The 20777-nt window shown below is 35.2% G+C and overlaps 1 protein-coding gene across 15 annotated transcripts in view; it reads left to right on the top strand.

Moving 5' to 3' along the window:
- CDH18 (cadherin 18) overlaps positions 1 to 20777 on the top strand; it is a 548209-nt gene that overhangs the window by 215328 nt on the left and 312104 nt on the right. The window lies entirely within an intron of this gene.

The raw sequence follows: 20777 nt of genomic DNA, 5'->3' as shown, positions 1-20777 counted from the left end.
CTTTCTCACATCTCCAGATGTAGCTTGATCTGAAAGGAAACTCCAAAATACACTATTTTTGATAAGTATGGGGAAATATTTAGTTGCAAATTTTTCTTTTATCAGATGCTATCTTTCTATCTAGGAAATGAGATAGAACGTGCAGGTTGTTTGGTTTGCATCTGACTATATTCTTTCTGATTTCACAGTTAACAGCTTTTTCCCTGTGCCGTAGTTACTGTGAAAAATCTCCAAATAAGAGTGTTCTGGAAAAAGCTATAAGCTCTTTCCATTTTGTATGCAATATGGATAGCTGTGTTCTAAGTAGGTACAAGAAGTGCTTCTGTCAGCTAGATGCAATGAAAAGTGTGATATCGAAATAAATTACAAATAACTCAATAGGGGAGACAACAAAGTCATCAGTACATAGACTGAGTAATGGAGGATATACTAAGAAAATTCATCATTGTCTTTCTGCAAGTTCAAAACCATCTGATTTAACACTATTCATCAATTACAAGAATTGTTTGAAGTCAGTAGGTTGGATTCCACATCTGTAAATGTACCACCAAAGTCTGGGGAGTACTAAATAAATGGATCTGATGCTAATTTCATTTTAGGTCTTGTTATCACTTACCTTATTCAGGAGCTTTAACCTAAAAAAAGACAGAAGAAATAACATTCTGCATACAGTCAAAAATACTGTTGCCCAGAAACCATTATTTTGATTACATTCAGGAAATATTTATATCTAGATTAACTTTTCTGGAACCCTTTTCAACTGTAGTTTTTGCTTTGCTTCAATACATTTAGTTTCAAAGGACAACTTTCTCTCTTAAAGGAGGCATTTTTCCACAACTGTAACACTGAGCTGTTTTTGATTCCTTCAATATCACCTGAATTTTGTTTCTTTTTACTGAAGGTGTATTTCTCTAGCATAGACTGTGTCTTGTCCGTGTTTCTGTCAGATCTGTGCAGTTTTAATTTTTCACTTGACTGAAAGACCACATGACTATGTCACTAACCAAAACGTCCATCTCATGGACCATTAAATAATACAAGCCTCTCCTATGATACATACGTTTTGGCTAAAAATATTTTTTCTGCTTAAAAAAATAAATAAAAAAAACCTGTTAGTTTCCTCTTCCCTCAATGGCCTTATTTCAGCCTCCTTTAAAAACTACCTACCTGTCTGAGGCAGTTGGTCTCTAGGCTCCTTTCTTTTTGCTTTGCTTTTTAGGTGCTCAATAACAGGTTTGTAGTCTTTGGAGACTGTAAGATGAGTTCTCTAAGCTATCTCGGTATAGTATTATTTACAACAAATACATCCACAGCATTTTTTTTTTCCTCCTAACATTTGTAACCACAAGTGCCTCTCTTTTTATGCCAATCTTGTTTCCTTAGAGAAGCAGTATTTGAAATACTGTAATAAATGACCAAAGAGAAATCAGTAAATGTATTTTCACATGTGTAACAGTCTCTAATATTCTAATATTCTCTTATTTGGAAACGCACCTAAACTTTGTATCAGGAAAAAAAAGAATTTTAAATTGGTTTTGAACTTTAGATGAGTCTCTACATATATGCCAGTGACATTTCAGAACAATGCTTTTTGATAAATGAAAAATCTGTATTGTCTTTTCGTGACTCCCATTGAGATATATACTTGTTCCTCAGGGCACAATTTGTCTCACAGATGGTTTGATTTGTAGTTTAAGTATGGAAGCTCATAGTATCAGTGTTAAATATATGTAGCTTTCAGAAGCATAGTAAGGCAATATTTTTATATTAAATCATTTAAATATTTTAGATAAACTCTGTTCTACTTGGTCTGCTGAAGCGAGACAGTAAGTAAAATATTTAACAATGTTTAATCTCTATATATTTGGAGGTGATGTATTTCTGTCTAGCTTTGTTCCTCAACATCCCAATACAGTTTGGGCTATTAGTTTTTAAGCCTTTATACAAATCTTCATTTTCAGTTGTGGACAGAGAGTTAATTGTAAAGCACCAGACAAATGATATATAATTTGAGGGAGAATGAAAACAAAACACATCTGCCTTTTCTCATTCAACATGTTGGCGTACTCAATCATGTTCAGTTCAACATTTCTGTCATTTTGTAGAGTTATGCAATGGCCAGGTTACCTTGTGATTTCAAGTGGACTTTGAGTGGTATATTTAATCTGCAGTTCAACGTTCTAGACCCTTGAAAGTACTGTGTTACGGTCAGGTTACCCAAGTGAATTTGAATTGCTTGATAATGGTAATTTCCATGGTGAAGATAGTCCTTTTGTCCTCAGAGAGGACTATGACTTTCCCATGTAAGAGCCTTTGTGTTATATAGTAATTGTGGTAAGAGAGACTGCAGTTTTGTAGTTAAAAATTGTTCTTTCTGTGGGTATGCGTGTCCTTCTTCAGAGTCTTCGTACTAGACTTTTAAAAAAGATTTTCATAGTTATTTGAAGTTCTCATTTAATAGAGATTGCATAGGCCTTCTTTAGCAAACAGTGCAAAGAATTAAAGTAGTTCATACTGATGCTCTTAGAACAGTCTTCTGTAATCATTTGATACACCTTATTGAAGTAAATGGAAACTTTCAAATGCAGTTAAGCGTTTCTTATTCTTAATCAACCTGAAGCATGTTACTGTTGCCTTACAGAAGCTCTGTACTGGCTGTTGACTGAAACATTTTTGTGTAGCTAATATGTTTATTCCATGTGTAAAACTCTAAATCATGTTTCCGTGTCCCAGACACTCTGAAACAGGTGTCTGTTTCAGAGAACATAACATGTTCTCTGAAAACTGGAGTTCAGAGACTCTCTGAATGCTTAGGCTCCCTTTTGTGAGATGATTTTTTGATATACTGACAATTGATAAAGCAGAAAAACGACTTATAGCAATTTCCAAGAATTGAAACAATAGTTGAAAAAACTATTTTCAAAATTCACATTTGTGGCTTAAAAAACAAGTGTAAACAGATGAACAGTTTGCTTAGCTATGAAAGGATTAGATTACATTAGAGCTAATGATGTAAAATGCAGAAGCAGATGATGAGAAATTATCACCCTGTATGACTTAAAGAACAAAAATTATTTGGGGATCACTTCAGGCTGATTATGCTGATCAGGAAACTTTATCTTAATTGCATAACAACTAGAATACAAAACTCGTGTTGGAAAACAGCAGATATTCAAGCATGTAATGCAAATATGTTAGGAGGATTTTGAGATAAATTTCTAAACATGAGATCAAAACATCAGTCGTTGTTGTGCTCCATTTTGACTAGAAGCTGATTTAGTTGAAATCTGTCGTTTTCTTTTATGCAACCAGTGGTTTGTTTTTGTTTTGTTTTTTTTTGTTTTTTGTTTTTTAACCACAAAACATAGGTATTTTGTATGCATCTTCCTGTTTCTTTCCATATAAACTGTATGATCACTTTTAGGGCGATAAGGAAAACTTCTGACTGCTCATCATATTTTTCTGTATGAATTTGGTGGCTCATGTTTCCTAGTCTGAGGCTGCAGCAATAGAATGACAGAGTTGCATGTGAAATGTAGCAGTCAGAGGATCCAGAAGTTTTAAAAGCACTGAGTTTATTACTTCGGTGGAAACTGTCACCGCAGTCTCCTGACGGAAGTGGCTGAGCTGCCAGCCTCGCGATGCAGTGGCTGGGAGGCATCTCCTCATGCAGGGGCAGCAGGGATGCCCCACACTGGGGCCAACGTGGCGCCAGGGTATGAGGGAAGGTCCCACTGAGGAGCCCCGTGTGCTGTGGCCCATGGCCCATCATGGGGCCCCCGATGCTCAGCGATGTGGCACAGGCCATGGTGGGTGTTCAGCTGCAGAAGCCATCCTGTTTCGAGCAGCAGCTGAGGAAAAGGTGGTTTTGCTTCTTGCATGCAAAACATGCATTCCATGTGATCCAATCAGCGGGGGTCAGTCACCTCTTACCTTGGAGTTTGATTATAATTGGCTAATTCCAGGGCCTGCTAAACTGCTATTTGTATTTGCATGGCGTTTGATTTTCTTTATATGAATATTCAAAATCTAACAGATCCAGAAGGACACTGCAATTCAGATGTTTGTTGCCAGTTTTCACTGGGTCTGTATCACTCAATGTTGTCAGTTTTTTAACCTCTTCTGTGGAATTCCAGGAAGAGAACAAAAATACTTTTTTTTTTTTCCCCTGTTGGAACACATGGGGATGCAGCTTAACACATTTCACTAACACAGCACTTGAAAAATAGAACTTACAAATGCACAAGTGCTAGCTTTCACCCAATATTTTATTACTTGTGTTCTGCTAATCCTGTTAGTTTGCTATCAATATGAATTATTTTTCCAAGCAAGTATTGGATTGTCTTTGATCTTTTATTCCTGCTTCTTCCTGTTTTTTATTTTCACACAATATTTATGAAACAGATAAATAGTGCAGTGTAACTCTTTCAAAACATTCATGAAGAAAGAATGCCTTTTCAGAAGGAGAGAAAATGGTTATTTTTCTCACAGTGAAATGAGATTCTTTTTAAAAGATGGTCAAGTTCAAATGGAACAGTGCTTAAATTAACCTGCAAGGCTGTCTGAATGGAAATAGGGAATTTTATTTCTTCCAAATACTCTAAATTTACAGTGCCTGGGTCTGGCCCACACTCAGTGGAATTTTTCTGCTTGTTTTTAATGGATCCATTTTCAAATGCTGAAGAAGATCAGTCCCAGCTCTTCAGATAACATACCACCCATCTATAGATAGCAAACAATTAACTTGAGGGGAAAAGGGGAAAACCAGGAAGGAAGCACATGCAATACACAGACCACATCTCTATTTTCTGTATTCTGTGTCAATTTTAATGGGCCTGTAATTAGGTCACAGGATTGATTGATATCAGCACTTAGCTTCTTAGATGACATCACCCTTTCCTTCATTCCCTAACAGGGATTAAGTTATTCACACAGAAAATTTTACTTCCTGGACAGAGGAAAAATAACTAATTAAACCAGTTCTAGGCTTGACACTGGCTGAATTATTTACCAACGCAGCAATTAAATGGAGACAACAGGAAGGAGCAGCACAGAGCGCATGTAGACAGAACAGATATCCTTGTAACCCACGTGGGTGAAAGAGTTTGGTTTAAAGAAGCAATGATAGTACAAGGCTGAGGTGGGAACAACCATAAGTGAAATGATGGTGCATTTCAAATTCTCAGGCAGAAAAATTTATGTGAAATACTTGGGGGGAACAAACGAAAACTCAAGATGAAGTAAGGAGACTATTATAATGCCTGGCCAAATGCACAGAGATCTTGGCATGTGAGGAGAGCAGTGAGAGCCCAAAGATCATACCTTTCAAAGAGATTATCAGATGGGAAGAGAAGATGAGAAGAATGCTTTATACATATTTCTATACAAAGAAAGCCCATAAATGCAGCAAAGGACACAGCTTAGAATGGTGCTTATTCATTCAGAAACAGCTGTCATGTTTCAGACTGAACAACAAGGTTATTTCTGAGGAAAACTGTACAACCCAGCAGTAACCTTTGACTCAGCTTTATAAAATGTATTACAAGTCAGTCGCTGTAGTGTGCGATTGAATCAGCTTGATGCTGTTATTACTTTTTATTACTTTGTTCTCAGGGAGCCCTTCCCCCTTTTTTTTTTTTGACTATTTTTCACACCTTATTTTACTTATTGGAGATATTATTTGCACAACACTGATTTTAATTTAAAAGATATAGTACTTGAAAGAAAAACAAACAAATGAAAAAAAAACAAGAGCTTTTCCAGAAAGCTGAGATATTGTGATACATAGACCTCATACTCAGAACATGGCCTTCAGGATGTTAGGATTATTTGTGGCTAAAAGGAAAATAAACTGCTCAGCTTCTCATGTCTAGCATGTTTAGGTATATTTGTGGTTGAGAGAGGCTGATGGTGCCTTTAAGCTGATTTTTTCTAAAGAGTGGGCTGGGAGGGCTGGGTCAGATGTGGCTGTAAGAATGACATGAGTAGGCTGCAGCAGTACAATGAACACCTGTCTGTGAGAACAGGAAAAAAAAAATAGTTGTGTGGTGGATGACACTGGTGTAAGAGTCTAGCCTCCAAGATATCTGTTAAAATGTAGAGTTACAGCTTAATTCACATATGTGACATGTAAGAAGTTTGTAATTTCTTTGCTGTTCGTTAATGCAGAGAGGAAGAATCCTCGTGCAATAAGTAGCAGTTGACTATTGCATATATGCTTTCAAATGCATTAAGAAGGTGGAGATAACATTTTGATACTGTTTCATACTGGTTTTCATCTAGTGTATCTTTGACATTTATTTCTGAGCTGCAATGAAAGAAATGCATGGACATGATTGTGTTTTAACAATTGCGTTGGTTTTCAAATTATTTCTGTGGAGAGGTCTTAGTGTCAGGTTTATTGTAGGAGGTAGTAGGGATGTCCTATAAAATCCTGCTACTGTGCTCCTCTGAACAAAATGAAAATCAAACACACGGGTTTGATTTAGAAGCACTAAGAATAGGCTTAATCAAAACCTGCAAACTCTAATCTGAAGTGATACAGAAGCTGTAATGAACAAAATGAATGGCTTCTTGGCACCTGATCTGACAGGGGAAGAAGCAGAAACTAGACACAAAGTGTGTCACAGGAATTTAAAAGAAGTGGCTGCATCCATTTGATGGTTAAGGCTGGAGTCGTCAGTTCTTTTTTTTTTCTTTCCCTATGTCTCTGTTTTTGTACTCATCTTTAAACCAAGACTGAAATCTGTATTAATGAGTAGCTCAATAATAGATCTGAATGTTTCAAATGTTGTGAGTTATAGTTTTCCTCAAGCAGAGAGAGAGACAGCAGAAATTAATTCAAATAAAACATGTTCGCTAGAATAGCTTCTTCTAAAACTGTAGGCATTTCTGAGCAATCTGTTTGTCTAGAAATTGTTGGTATTAGGGGGAAAAAAAAATAGTGGATACTAACAACCCTTGACAAATCATCTTGCTGGTCAGTAGCCAGAAGTTTTATCCTAATTGCTTCCGGAGTTCAAACTGGGAACAGAATTAAGTTGTAAGTGAGAAGACAGCTGCTGCCCAGAATTTCCAGCCACGCAGCACTTTGAAGGGGTGAAACTGAGATATGCTTCAAGTTTCATACGGTGTAATGAAACGAATATAAAGATTTAGACATTTTTATTTTAGGCTGTCTGTTTAAATAATATGTCATCTTCAAAAGAAGGGCTAGTTAGGGGTTACTGTTGTGTTCCTGTGTCTTTCAGGAGTATACGGGATTATTTTTACAAAAGAGATAAACCCTAATGTTTTTCCTCACGTTTAAATTGTTGTTAAATTGTGGACAGGGAGATGTCTCACTCTTTCTTCTCACCTTTCTTCACACTTGAAGCATGTGTGGGCTAATAGGAGAATCACCGATCTTTAACAACAGTCTATAAATATCTGCTCGTCTGCTCAGGCATGTTTTTTTCTTCTCTACAAAAACTTTTCTTCTTTCGTGTTTCTTCTTTTTCTACAAAACTTTTTTTTTTTATTCTGGAGACCTTGTGCTACTATTTCAGAAATAAATGTGGCAGTCTGTTCCTTTTAGGCTTGCTGCAGGCTCAGACAGGTGTTTCTTATATGTACGTTTGTCACTTTAACTGCCTTCTGCAGCAATGATTCCCAACCTTTCTTAAAGGAAATTTCTCTACTCCCTTCCTGAACTCTGGTCTCCTCCTCAGTTTCTTTTCCTTCCCATCACCCTGTGAGGACTCACTCATACCCCACCCTCACCCACTGCTGCTGACATTTCCTCATCATACCTTTGTTGCTCACTTTGGCCAACATCAGTGCAGTTCTCCAGAGTGCAAGCGCTAGCACAGTTTTTTAGCACCATAGTGGCTCTTAGCTTTTCTTAACTTGCTGTGACTGACAGCACACTTTGCCCTGGTGGAACTGTTTCTTCATACTGTGTTTGGATTCTTTTTTTTCTTGTAAGGGTAGATTCCCTTGTAAGGAGTGATCATACAATCCCACAAACTGCTCTTCCATTAAGGTCCTGTACTATCTATGTCTGATTTTTTCATTTGTTGTTGAAAATTTTATATATATATATATATATATATATATAAGTTGAAAAAAATGCATGCCAAAATGCTCACTTACCTTTTATTACCTTTTTTAAATTGAATTAAACCAATGATCTATGCATAAGCAATTTTACATTTTTGTGAAGATAGTTGCAGTGAGGAACTTTTTTTTCACTCATGTCATACTTTGATTTCAGAGTATGCAGGGGATTTTAGTTCATGTTTTAGTTCCTAAAACTCCTCCTGGGGCCTTAGCTGGAACACTCAGTGTTCAGCCCTTCTCTATTCTGTGTGGCATCAGTGAAATAGTTGTTGCTATTTGCAAAGTAGAAACCAGTAGCCTAATTGCATAAATTCTTGTTCCTCTCTTTAGCCCTTCTGAATTCAACTGCACCTCATGTTTCAAGAGAAGCAAGCAGATACATAAAAGTAATTGTTTTCAAAGGCAGGCTCATACATCATCCAAATTTGGAAAAAAAAAATGCATTTGCATAAAGGGTTTAATATTCTGCTCTGCCATTGACAAGCATGTGTAATCCCTATTTAAAAGATTTATGCTTAATATTGGCAGCTGATAAGGTCCTGTAGTGTAAATCTGAATTGCTAAGTTTCATAATAAACAGTTATTCTTGGGATCATTCCTAGTGTGATACAAAATTGTTCTTACTTTGGATTTCTAGAGCTAAAATAAAACTTGTATAAAATACATTTTACCCATATGTATGATGAGTCACCATCCCTGGAGGTCTTTAAGAGACGTTTAGATGTAGAGCTTAGTGATATGGTTTAGTGGAGGACTTGTTAGTGTTAGGTCAGAGGTTGGACTAGGTGATCTTGGAGGTCTCTTCCAACCTAGATGATTCTGTGATCCAAGACGATTTATACATCTTACAATCGTGGCTGTTATGGAGGTGAGGGTTGAGACACCACATTTTCAGGGAGAATGTCTAGTTTTATTTTCAAAGGCAGTAAGGGAGTGGGTTTATACAGATAAAGCAAAAAGCATGGATAATATATTGCTTTAAGAACAGATGCATGGGATTTAGTGGAGAAACAGAAGGTCAGTGATGCAGATGAGGGTAGAATGTAAACACCTCTGAGCTGGCAACTACTCAAGGCTTTAGATACATGCATTTTTGCTGTAGAAACATACCTTCACTGCTTCTGTAACCCAACTAGCTTATGTTCTCACTAATAATTGACAGCTGCCTGAACATTACAACTGAAGTGTTTTAAGGGAAAATAAAATCCATCCATCTCAAAAATCCTTCTATAATGTATTTGCTACTGTTTTCAAGTAACACTGAAATTATGTTTTTAAAAAGTGATTATGTATTACAGGTAAGGTTCCTAACAAGTGATTTATAATCATCTTTTATGGTTGAGAAAGGGGGTAATTTACATACCCTTTTTTGTTGTTGCTATTTTTTTTCCTTAAGTTACAAATTAAGGAGCTTGTTTTGTTTTCCAGGCACAACACAGTCATTCTCAGTACCCACTTTCCCCACCCTACAAATTGTAAAAGGTTGGTGTTCAGTTTAGTAGGGACCAGAAGGAAACATGTTGTGGTATGTTTGGTTATATTAATTCAGGTGTTTATGGAATGTTATTTATACAGATAACTTCCAAGTTAGAAAGAAAACTGATTTATTACACTGGAAAATTCTTGTTAGTGTTAGTATTTGTATGTTTGAGTGTGTGTGTGTGTATATATATATATGAAAAAATATATATATCGCAGAATCATCTAGGTTGGAAGAGACCTCCAAGATAACCTAGTCCAGCCTCTGACCTAACACTAACAAGTCCTTCACTAAACCATATATACATATATGTCCTGGTTTCAGTTAGGATAGAGTTAATTTTCCTCCTAGTAGCTGCTAGGGTGCTATGTTTTGGATTAGGATGAGAAGAGCACTGATAACATGCTCATGTTTTAATTGTTGCAGAGCAGTGTTTACACCAGGCCAAGGACTTTTCAGCTTCTCGCTCTGTCCTGCCAGCGGGCAGGCTGGGGGTGCAGCAGGAGCTGGGAGGGGACAGACCCAGGACAGCTGACCCAAACTGGCCAAAGGGGTATTCCATACCATCTGACGTCATGCTAAACAATATATAGGGGTGGCTGGCCGGGGTGGGGGGGCCGGCTGCTCGGGGATAGGCTGGGCATCAGTCAGCGGGTGGTGAGCAATTGCATTGTGCATCACCTGTTTTGTACACATTATTATTTTCCTGTCTTAATAAACTGTCTCTATCTCAACCCACAGGCTTCACTTTCCTGTTTCTCTCCCCCATCCCAGAGAGGGATGAGGGTGGGAGGGTGAGTGAATGGCTGTGTGGTGCTTAGCTGCTGGCCAGGTTAAACCACAACAGTATAGATATGTATAAAAGACAGGAACACCTTTAAGTTGCAGTGAGCAAGTGATGCAGAGTTAAATCATTACCTTATGAAATACAGAAGTCAAATGAAGACCCTGCACTCCACTGCATTGTTTCATTCTGCTTATTCTGAGGTAGTTTGGGTTGCTGAAACTTTGCTGTTTTGTTATAATATTTACTTTAAAAGCATAAAAGAGAAAATCTATCTATACTAAGGCATACCCCTAAAAGTTAAACCAGGTTAGTGAAATCACATCTTAAATATTCTGTATTACCCTGTTATTGGAGAGCCTTTTTGATTGATGTCTGATTAACATTTAATGCACAGACTTCCATTTTCATGGTATATTTTGGAAAAAGGTAACGTTATCCTTCAACATGGTCTTCCTTGGGTGATCTGAAAATTCCGCAACATGATACTTTTTAATTGTCTGCATCTGTTAAATTTTGGTATGTTACATGATCAGTGGTCTGTAGCTTCTCAGAGAAGAACAAATAATAATTTGGTCACAGTTCCATAGTCTTGCAAATCCTATCACTATTTCATTGTGTTTCTTCTTAATAGTGACTTCAGCAGTTTTAGACAAAGAAGGTTGAAGCTTTGAACACTTGTTATTCATCTGTGACATCTATGGTTTCCAAGTAGTGTTAAGGTTAAATGAATGTTCATTTACACTCTATTTCATTTAGTACGTTCTCTCATAATCAGGTGCAGATCCATGTAATTTAGTAGTAGAAAGAGAAATTCATTAAGATTCCTGATTAGGAAAAAGCATTAACAGAATTGCAAAGGTTATAGAAATTTAGCTCCTGCTTAAGGAGAATTAAGCACAAATCACATTCCTGTAACATGAAGGAAATTGCTTAAACTGTAGCTGGTAAGAAATTTCAAAATTTTTTTTATTATTTGTGTAAAGAAAAAGTAAACATACATCTATTAAATCAGTATAATTGATTAAAAAAAAGCATGCGTATTTAATTCCTTCATAAATTATTTTTCCATCAAATTAAGGGTAAAGGTGTATATTATTGTGAATACTGGTAAAACTGTCATGCGCTTTAGGGTATTTCAGATTTAATTTTTTTCAAGTGGGAATTCCTAAAGTAAACTGAATTAGGATCTTTGCTTAATATCTTTGGAAAAAAACAGGCATCTTTTGATTGTTTCTCGTGCCCGATTTGGTATTTCATCCGAATTAACACTTTCAGAAAGTTATAAAAAGGAAAGGGACAGCATGTTTTACCTTTGACTTTAGTGGAGCTAAAAGTTCACCATCAATTTTAGTGATAAATAGAAAACATAATGATCTGATAAAGAAATATAGAAGCTCTGTTTATTCTCTGATAGTTAAAGATGCTCATGTTTGGTTTTGTCTTGATCCTGTAACTTTAAACATATACTTACATAAGGTGCATGGAAATAATGTGATTTTTTTTTAACCCAACCCTTGAAAATACTTTCTTATAATTTCCATAGCATTTCTCATGATAGAGTTCAATCACTTTGACAAACAATTCATTCCTAAAAGTATCTCATGCTTCCTCTGTAGGGTGAAAAAGGATGTTGAAAATCTGTATTCCACTTGAACAGTTTGGTATTGTCATTCTAAATGTAGGCTTTTTTTTTTAATATTGTCCTTACATCTCAATTACTTTAACCCTTAGGTTAACCATTTTCTTGGTCATTTTTACATTAGTTCAGTTTTTCTTTAACACAAAATTATTGTCAAGTGTGTGGTATTAACGGGTGTGGATTTAGAGCTCCACTGAATTGCCAGAGATGACCTGTAGTACAATACCGTTCCTTTGTTGATACCCATACTCTTTTCCCTTTGGCTACTATGATGCAGACTTATTTTAATTTCAGTGGATAGGGAGTAGAGGGCAGTGGAGGTTGGACTAGGTGGACCTCTGGAGGTCCTTCACAGTCTAAATGGTTCTGTGATTTGGTGGAGGTTAATCTCTGCACACTAGCGCTCTGTTAGGACATGCAGGGTCTCAGTTATATGATGCTAAGAACCCTTCTCGCCCTACTGTGGTCTAGGCTGCATCTGCCTCTGAATATAACAGCACTGAAAAATGTTGTGTAACTTGCTGGTCACCATCACTTTCTCCGAGATATCTTGCATTAGAACAGCTTTCAGTTTCTCATCAAAAAATGCTAGAGTTCAATTTTTTTCTGCACTCGATTTAAACACAAACAAAACAACTGCCAGATAATGAAAAATTTTCCGAATGAAGAGATTTTCCTCCCATTGATTCCAAATTTCTCTGTGTTGTTTGGATTGTATGGCACCTTCCGATTTAGGTATGTGAATATCATTAGCATGCTCTTTATGCTCTTCTTCAGATCAGTAATGAGGAATTTAATTAAAGCACGACCTAGCACTCACTCCAGCAGCATTCACCAGACATGTCCTTTTGACTTAACACATTGCTGTTTTTCACTGATCTATGGTTTTAATACTAGCCAGTTTTCAAAGCAGTGGTGAGCAGAGGTGTGATACCACTTTATTGGGAAGAATTCTTTGAATCTTAAAAAAAAAAAAAAAAAAAAGGGTTCAGTGTAAGAAAAATAGCAGAATTAGATTTTGCTTCTCTTTAGGCAAAAGCCTTGTTAATAACCTACCAAAAGATACTGTCTTGTAACTCAGATTTGAAACACTGACATTCTATTTCTTGCATTAAGGAGGTAAGAAAGATTAAAATCAAATCTTAACTGACAAGCCTTTGTCATATTTTTCTAAGAATTATGCCATTAAGGCTTCAACTGACAACTCTTCACTCTGAAGGATGTTGTGGTAAACGTGCTGAGGGAGTTCATGTTGGAGAAGTGATAAAACATTCTTTCAGTGGTTTGAACAGCTCTTTTAGTAATGAAGTTAAGCTAGCTACAGTTTGCATACTCTTTCAGGAGTTCCACTATGCAAGGAATTCCCCTTTTGTATTTTTTCCACAATTGCTAGTGTTCAGATCTCGTTACTGGTTACAATAAAATAAAGGACCTGTGATGAGGATAAGGAAGAGAGAGAGTCTAATGGGAAGAGTAGAGCAGGGTCAGCAAGAACAGGTTGCCCAGGGCTGTGTTTAGGCAGGTGCTGCAACCTGTACCAATGTTTACTCACCCCTACAGAAAAACAGTTTTTTTTCTTACCTTTAAATGTGACTTCTGGTTACTTCAATTTGTACCCATTACTTGTTGTCCTGGCACTGAGCACTGCTGAGAAGAGCCTGGCTAAATCTTCTTCACTGTAGAGCCAATCGAGTCCAAGAAGTAATGCATACTAAATCCTTAAAAATCATCCTTTCTTTCAAAAAATCTTGTAAGATGGATCAGTATACTACTGTTGATTTTGAGGTGTATGATTAAAATTAATTATTACACTGTGAAATATCAGAGGGATGACTTTTCCTTTCCACTAATCACCCCCAAAATCTACGTGTTCTGAGAACGGTTGTGAATGATGGTTCTAAAAATCAGACTGATCTTACTCAAATTGGGCAGTAAGAATAGAAATGCTCCAGTTTTAGTTCAAGTTCATTCAAGACAAGGTAGATTTTGTGTTAACAAGATTTGTGACTCCTTCTTCATCCTAGGCCCAAACAAGTATGTCCCTATCTTCATTATAATGAAAAGATACTTAGTGTAATATATTCTTCAGTGACATAACCAACCAGCCTTGGTTGGAGCACAAGATACTTACTTCAGGTCAACAGCAATAGTGGTCTAGGGCTTATTGTGCTTATAGCTCCAATTCATTCCACCAAATCCATTTAAAGTGGGTAGTAATTTAGAGATGTATTTAATGTTTTTCTGCAAATGATATTCTGCAAACAATCATTCTAATTATCATTGTTTCTAATGTTTTTTCTTTTTCCTAAGAATTAATTTGGTCTTAAATATTTCACCATGTATGTGTTCAATACTGTGCGATATCAGCATCACATGATAGCGAATGATAGATGATTGGAAATACTGGCTCAGTTATGTTTGGCTGCAGTGCATAAGCTCTACTGAATCTCAGGAAAATCTCCTTAAAATGCCAGTTCAAATGTACCATAATATTGGCTGATGATTGTGTTAGCAAATAAGCCTTATTTTCTCTATCTGTTATATACAGATTCTTCATCATTTTGAAAGGTATATATGTAGAAAAGTAGATAATAGGAATAGGAGGCCTTTGCAATTTGTCATATACTCAGTGCCATGCTTTTCAACAATATGTAGTGGACTTGTGTTGAGGTCAGCTTTCTTTAGGAGAGCTGAAAAGGCCAGGTCCACGTTCTTGCACAAGCAGAGCGCTTCAACTACTACCAGACATTTCCTTCTCACAGTCCAATAATCACAATGACTGATAACTCTTGAAGCAAGTCATTTGTAGTTATTTGTTTGTTCACTGGATTTTCACACACTTTATCTTGATTGATGTGTAATATAGTGAGGACATATATTATTATATTTTTGATTACAAAAGGGAATATACTAAAGTTAAGATAAAAACTTGATCAGTTTTATTGTAGTAAAATATAATACGAAAGAATAGTAAATTTTAGTACTGAACTTCCATTCTAACTATGCTCTATCTGTTAACAACAGACTACAACTCTTTCCATCTGAGGCATGATCCATGTTCTCTACCTGTTATACCAAGGAATATAAGGAACTGTTGCTAATCTTAAAAGAAAAAAAAAAAACAGTTTAATTCTGACTGACTGATCTAAACTTAAAGGAGTTAATGGGCTGATTTTATGTGGTATTTAGAATGGTGACACGTCTTAAGGGTAGATAACGGTTGATGTAAATTGGCATGGCAGAATCATCAGTATTGTTTCATTTAAGGATTTCTTGCCAAATTGTCTGTCTGTCTTGGTGTTTTGAACTCCATAAGAGCAAAAACAAAACCACTGGAAAAAGGTATATGAGAAACTGGATACCATTCCCATTGTAATTTTAGGAGGCTTCTTAATGGATATTGTATCTAATAAAACATTTCGGCAATTAATCAGCAATGCATCCTTAGGCACGCACATTATTAAAAGTATGTGATTTGTAAGAATATGACATAAACAGAACATTTCACATTCTTCAAAATAACCTTAGGGCTTGGTTTATAAATAATAGATAATAGATAATATAATTAGTAGATAATATAATAAGTAGATAATATAATTAGTAATGTTATTTGCAAATAATTAACCAAATCTGAAAGTTAAAACTGAATCTTTTTAATCAGTAACCCCAGGACATAGCCCAGTTCTCTTTCTATTGCCGGGGGGGGGGTTACAGTCAATATTTTTCTCTTCTAGATCTAATGGGTTTCAATGTTACTGTACCTTTTCAACTGAAATGTGTGGCTCATTGACAGTCTGCACTGAAATCTGTTTTCAGAATGTCTGTGGTGCTATTTTGTTAACCCAGCACTTGCATGCTGTGGCTAAAAGAAGATTACATTTCCATTACATGGAAGAAAATATTTTACCATTCCCTCCTACTAACCTCCTGCCCTAAACCCTCTTTTTAAAAAATTGTTTTTACTGAAGATTAGACCTAGAAAATGTGTGAAAGAATAGCTGCCTGCCTTAGCAATGAGCACAGTGGATGTGTGTAGGTAGTAAATTGGTTGGAGGCATAGAATTTCTCTTGATCATTCAAATACTTAAATTGTATTGAAAAGTCATTCTACCAATAATTTGCCACTTAAATTAAGGTAAAGGATGTATTCTGTTAGTTGGTGTAGCCTCATTTACATCTCTATCACATCTTTCCAGCTTCTGTCAGCTCTTCTCCTAAGATGTATGAGATAACACGAAGAACTATAGTAGCTAAAATACAGAGGAGTCAAATGCCATGCCCTCATTTTAAATGGGTGCAGTTTGTCCTATGTTACTTTGGTATGATACAAATTATATTCAAATTGCCTAAATTTTCAGGATGTAAATTCCTTGTTATATTTTGGAAGATGTAAAACAAAATAAAGAAACACAATTGTCAAAAAAGCTGATCTTAAAATAAATAAATAAATAAATGACATCCTGGTGAAAACTGATTTTTATGTAACTCTTTGACTGATGTGAATGATTTACATAAGAATTACTGGCAAAAGATCATGGAAAATGTAAGACTACGACAATTTCTTTTACAGCAAAGTTAAGTTATACTGCCAGCAGACTTTACTGCATGGCAGACAAACAGGAAAGGAAATTATTTAATAAAAAAGATGCAACCAGCTCTTGAGGCCTTGTGCATCTGTTTTAATACTTCTGATTTATTTCAAGAGGATGGCTGATACTATTTGGTTAATACTAGTGTAGCAATTTAAGTAGCAAGTATTCCAGGTTCAGGATTACTGGGTTTGAATGTGACCTGCCCTTGGAGTTTGTCCACTTGTACATGACTATTATAAAAATAATAAATAATAAAATATAAAAAGCAGGTAACTAGCAAACAGTGTATTATTTCCTTGTTCTTTAATTATGAGTAAATAAATGATTAGTAAAATCATAACAGATAGCAAGGTCAAAAACCTCTATCAAAGAATGGGTTGGCAAGTATTAGAATGTTGTGTCCTGAGTACCTTGTTGCATGTACATACTTCTTTAAGCTTAAAATATTCTTGTTATTGTGATGGTGTCTTATTTTGCAGCCGATACAGAAAATATTGCACATTAGAATCATAATGTGGAACTCTCATGTTAGCTGAACTGAAATCTCTATACAGTCAGTACATTCTAGCAGAGTAACGCCTATTTTCTTTCTAATTTATGACTGATGTTTGTCAAGTCAATCACTGAAGAATATCAAATAATTGATTTACTCTTATTTCTGTACCTTCCAAACAGTAGCATTCAAAGTAAGCGCTTTGCAATGTATTTTAAAAATTTTAAATATATTTAAAATGCAATTTCATATCAAACTTATTTACATAAGAAGAGCATTTGATAACATTGGGAGACTATAAATCAAAATGTTTGTAGTGATTTTTTTTCCTATTGCATGTTAAAAATGTGTATGCTTTACCACATGCATTTCTAGATTCTACTTGCTCTCGTTGTTAGCCAGTAGGCATGCAGATTGTGATATTGCTCACAATCTTTCACAGTAACAGTATTTGTTAATTCTTAGAGTCAAATAGTAAATTAGGATCATAGTTGGAGTGATTTGATTCATGACTTAACTTGCCTAAAACAGTTCTTAGTTGTCAAAAAGTGCAGGCAACTTGACTTCTGGAAGTATTTATTGTGTGCGCAAGGTTGAGTGAGTCGGCCTAGAGTATATTTATGTCTCTATCTTTTTATTTTCCTATCTATTCTATCTGTGCACAGCTCCTTACTTTGTGATGTCAAATGATACATCTCTGAAATACAGATTTTTTAAGTATTCTTATCTTAGAGTTGCCTTTCCATTAATTTCAGCACAGCAAGTTAAAAGAGTATCATGAAGTACTCTGGAGATGATGTCTGTGATAGAGTTTTTATTTCCTAATGTAAACATCATTCAGTTCATAATAGCATTTCTGGTACATATCAAATCTTGACATTCAGTCTTGCCGTTTGTCTCATGTTTTATTCCTAAGAAATCTTCCTTTCAGCTGCTACTCTTTTCTTTTTTCTTTAAGTATGAGGCTGTATAATTGATTGTGTTCATCTGTGATTTCAAGAAGTATCTATTTATGTTTTAAAAGCTTTGTAATATTTGTGTCAACTTAGGAAAAGGCTGGGACATAATGAAATTTTTAAAAAATATAGCAATAGAGGAGATTACTTCAGAAATGGACAAGGAATATTCTTTTTTTATTATTATTGGTACTGATTTTGTTGTACTATAAGCAGCAACGTCCTTCAGTCTTCTTTTCTGAGCAAATCTAGAGATAATCATCAGGAAATAATTTTATGAATGCAGAAAGCTTTGCATTAGCTGATTAAACAACTGTTTTGTTCATGCCTATCAAATTATAGGCAGTATGTATCGTCACAGTTTTTAAATTACAAAAATAAGAGCAAGAGCTGCTCTACAGTTATTAATTACTCTGTATCCTTACTGGTGTGTGTTAAGCAGAGTATGCTTGTTTTGGTTTGGGGTTGTTTTAGTTTTCTCTTAGCATTCAAATTAATGCAACTGTGCACTGTTCATTAAACTTGCTACTCTCTTTCTTATATGGTAATAGAATGCTATGGGACCTGTTATTTCTGGTTGCCTAAAACAATAATTGCTTATAGTATCTGTAAGCTATAAAGAAAACTTTGTAAGTTAACTACGTTGTTCATTTTAATGATGGCCATCAATATTCATAGAGGTATTTGATGAGGACAGAGGTGCACAGGGACATTGGACAGATGTAGATTAAGCCTATATAAATTATATTTTTAAAACTTATTTAAAATTTGATTGAAACCACTGTACAGAGAGACTGCAGTCTAAGATGATATGAGTAAAACATTTTTGTGGAAAACTGAATCTAACGTTCTGTAGCTTTTTGTTTGAAAATTGGCTTTCATTTTGCTTGCTGTAATAGAAGATATTAAGATATTTTGACAGAGCTTTGTGAATGACTTGAATTAATGTTTTGCACAGTAAAATTCAAACGTTATATACAACACTTTGTATCATTCTTAGGAAAGAATAAAAACAAATACAAAAAAAATAATCCTATGAATATCCCTGGTAAAGAATATTCTTATTTTGACAAGAGAGAAAGTCCATAATACACAAGATGGCACTGTTTCACTTGTGAAAAATCTGATTTTCACAGATAACAGTGAAAATTGTTATATGAGATAACAGTAGATTTTATATTTTTGTATGATTGAAAATCAAATATGTGTGTAGTTGAGTATTTTTCTTTATTATGAACAAACTGAAATATAACTATATATAGAGGCAAGACTACATAACTGAAGGAAATTGTCTAAGGTCACTTTTGGCAAAATTGAATGGGTTGGGAACTGAAAGCTAGTTCTCAGCTAAATTTCTGTTTGAATTACTCTCTTGCTCTTAAGAATTCAGGATTTGGGAATTTAGCTTTTGTATGGTAGTTTTAGCTCTGAAAAGATTCAGGTTACTCTGACAGGCATATTATAATCGTACTGTCCAGTTTTCTACTGTGTGTTTAAGGTTAGCTTGTTAAGAGCAAAAGTTGTTATGTGGTGAAGTGGATAGGAATTTCCTAGTATAGGAGACTGCAATTTTTGATTGTCTTAAAGTTTAGAACAGGTTTTAACTTGTAATTGAAAAAAAAAAATCAAATTATACAGCAAGTTTTCTAAATGTTTTTTTCTATTGTAAACATTTCAGACCTTAGGTAATATTCATATGCTCAGCTACATTTATAAATGTGATAAGCTATGATTTAGGAAGCTAACTTGAAACATTTTTTTAATATTTTACCGATATCTGGTCTGTTAAGTAAACTGACAGTGCTTACGTATTATATCTATTCTTCTCAAATATGGGTTAGAAAAACTGCAGGCCATGGACTAGATTAAATGCATTCAGCGCAGTGGCAATTCAGCATTTTCAGCCTCAGATGTCTGAATTTGTGTGTATGTATTGATAATTTGGTTCTTAGTGATCTGGTTTGCTTAGGTGTTTAGGCAAAGTGTAAAATGTGTAACTTTCACATCATTGTATCAAAATTCCAAACTTCAAAATTTTATTTAAAAAAAGTATGAGAAAGGACCATAGAAAGACTTCTAGTTTTATTTGTTGTTTATTATTAACTGTTTTTTATTATTAACTTGTCACTCCTAGTTTAAGGATGAAGTTTTTGTTCTTAAGAAAATGTCAGGATTCAGCCCCCTAATTTTAGATAAATTTTGTCAAGGTATGTATCAGCTCATTTCTCACAGATGAGTTCCATTTAAAGGCCTGCAGAAGTCAATAAATAAAGGCACCATTCTTACCTGCTTGTAGTTTTTACAAGGTTTCAATATGTTCATTCTGAAATTTCACCTATTAGTCATCAACAAAATATGGTGGGAATGTGTTTGAAGCAGATCTGTCTTAAACAGCTATGACTTTTTTTGTTTTGCATCATTGAACAGTTACAACATGATTTCCTTTCAGGGAAGAATAAAGTGGAAGATGTGCTCTGGAAGCACATTTTTCTGTATTTTTCAGCTGCTGTATGGTACTTCGTTTGCAGGACCAGGTTAGAAGTAAATCACCTGAAAGGTGTGTCTTGTAGTTGTAGGGACCACAGTGCTTATAGTTTCACTCTGTGGTCTGCTTATATTTCCTTTTCTAACATAGATGGTCTGTATTCTCTGAACAGAGAACTTAGACCTTAATTAAAAATCTCACATGCAGTCTGTAAATGAAGTTGCATAACTATTGAAAGCTGTTTA

This window comes from Anser brachyrhynchus, assembly GCF_964034855.1.
Source record: "Anser brachyrhynchus genome assembly, chromosome: 2".
Classification (NCBI taxonomy): Eukaryota; Metazoa; Chordata; class Aves; order Anseriformes; family Anatidae; genus Anser; species Anser brachyrhynchus.
This window is presented reverse-complemented; position numbering and strand designations above follow the sequence as displayed.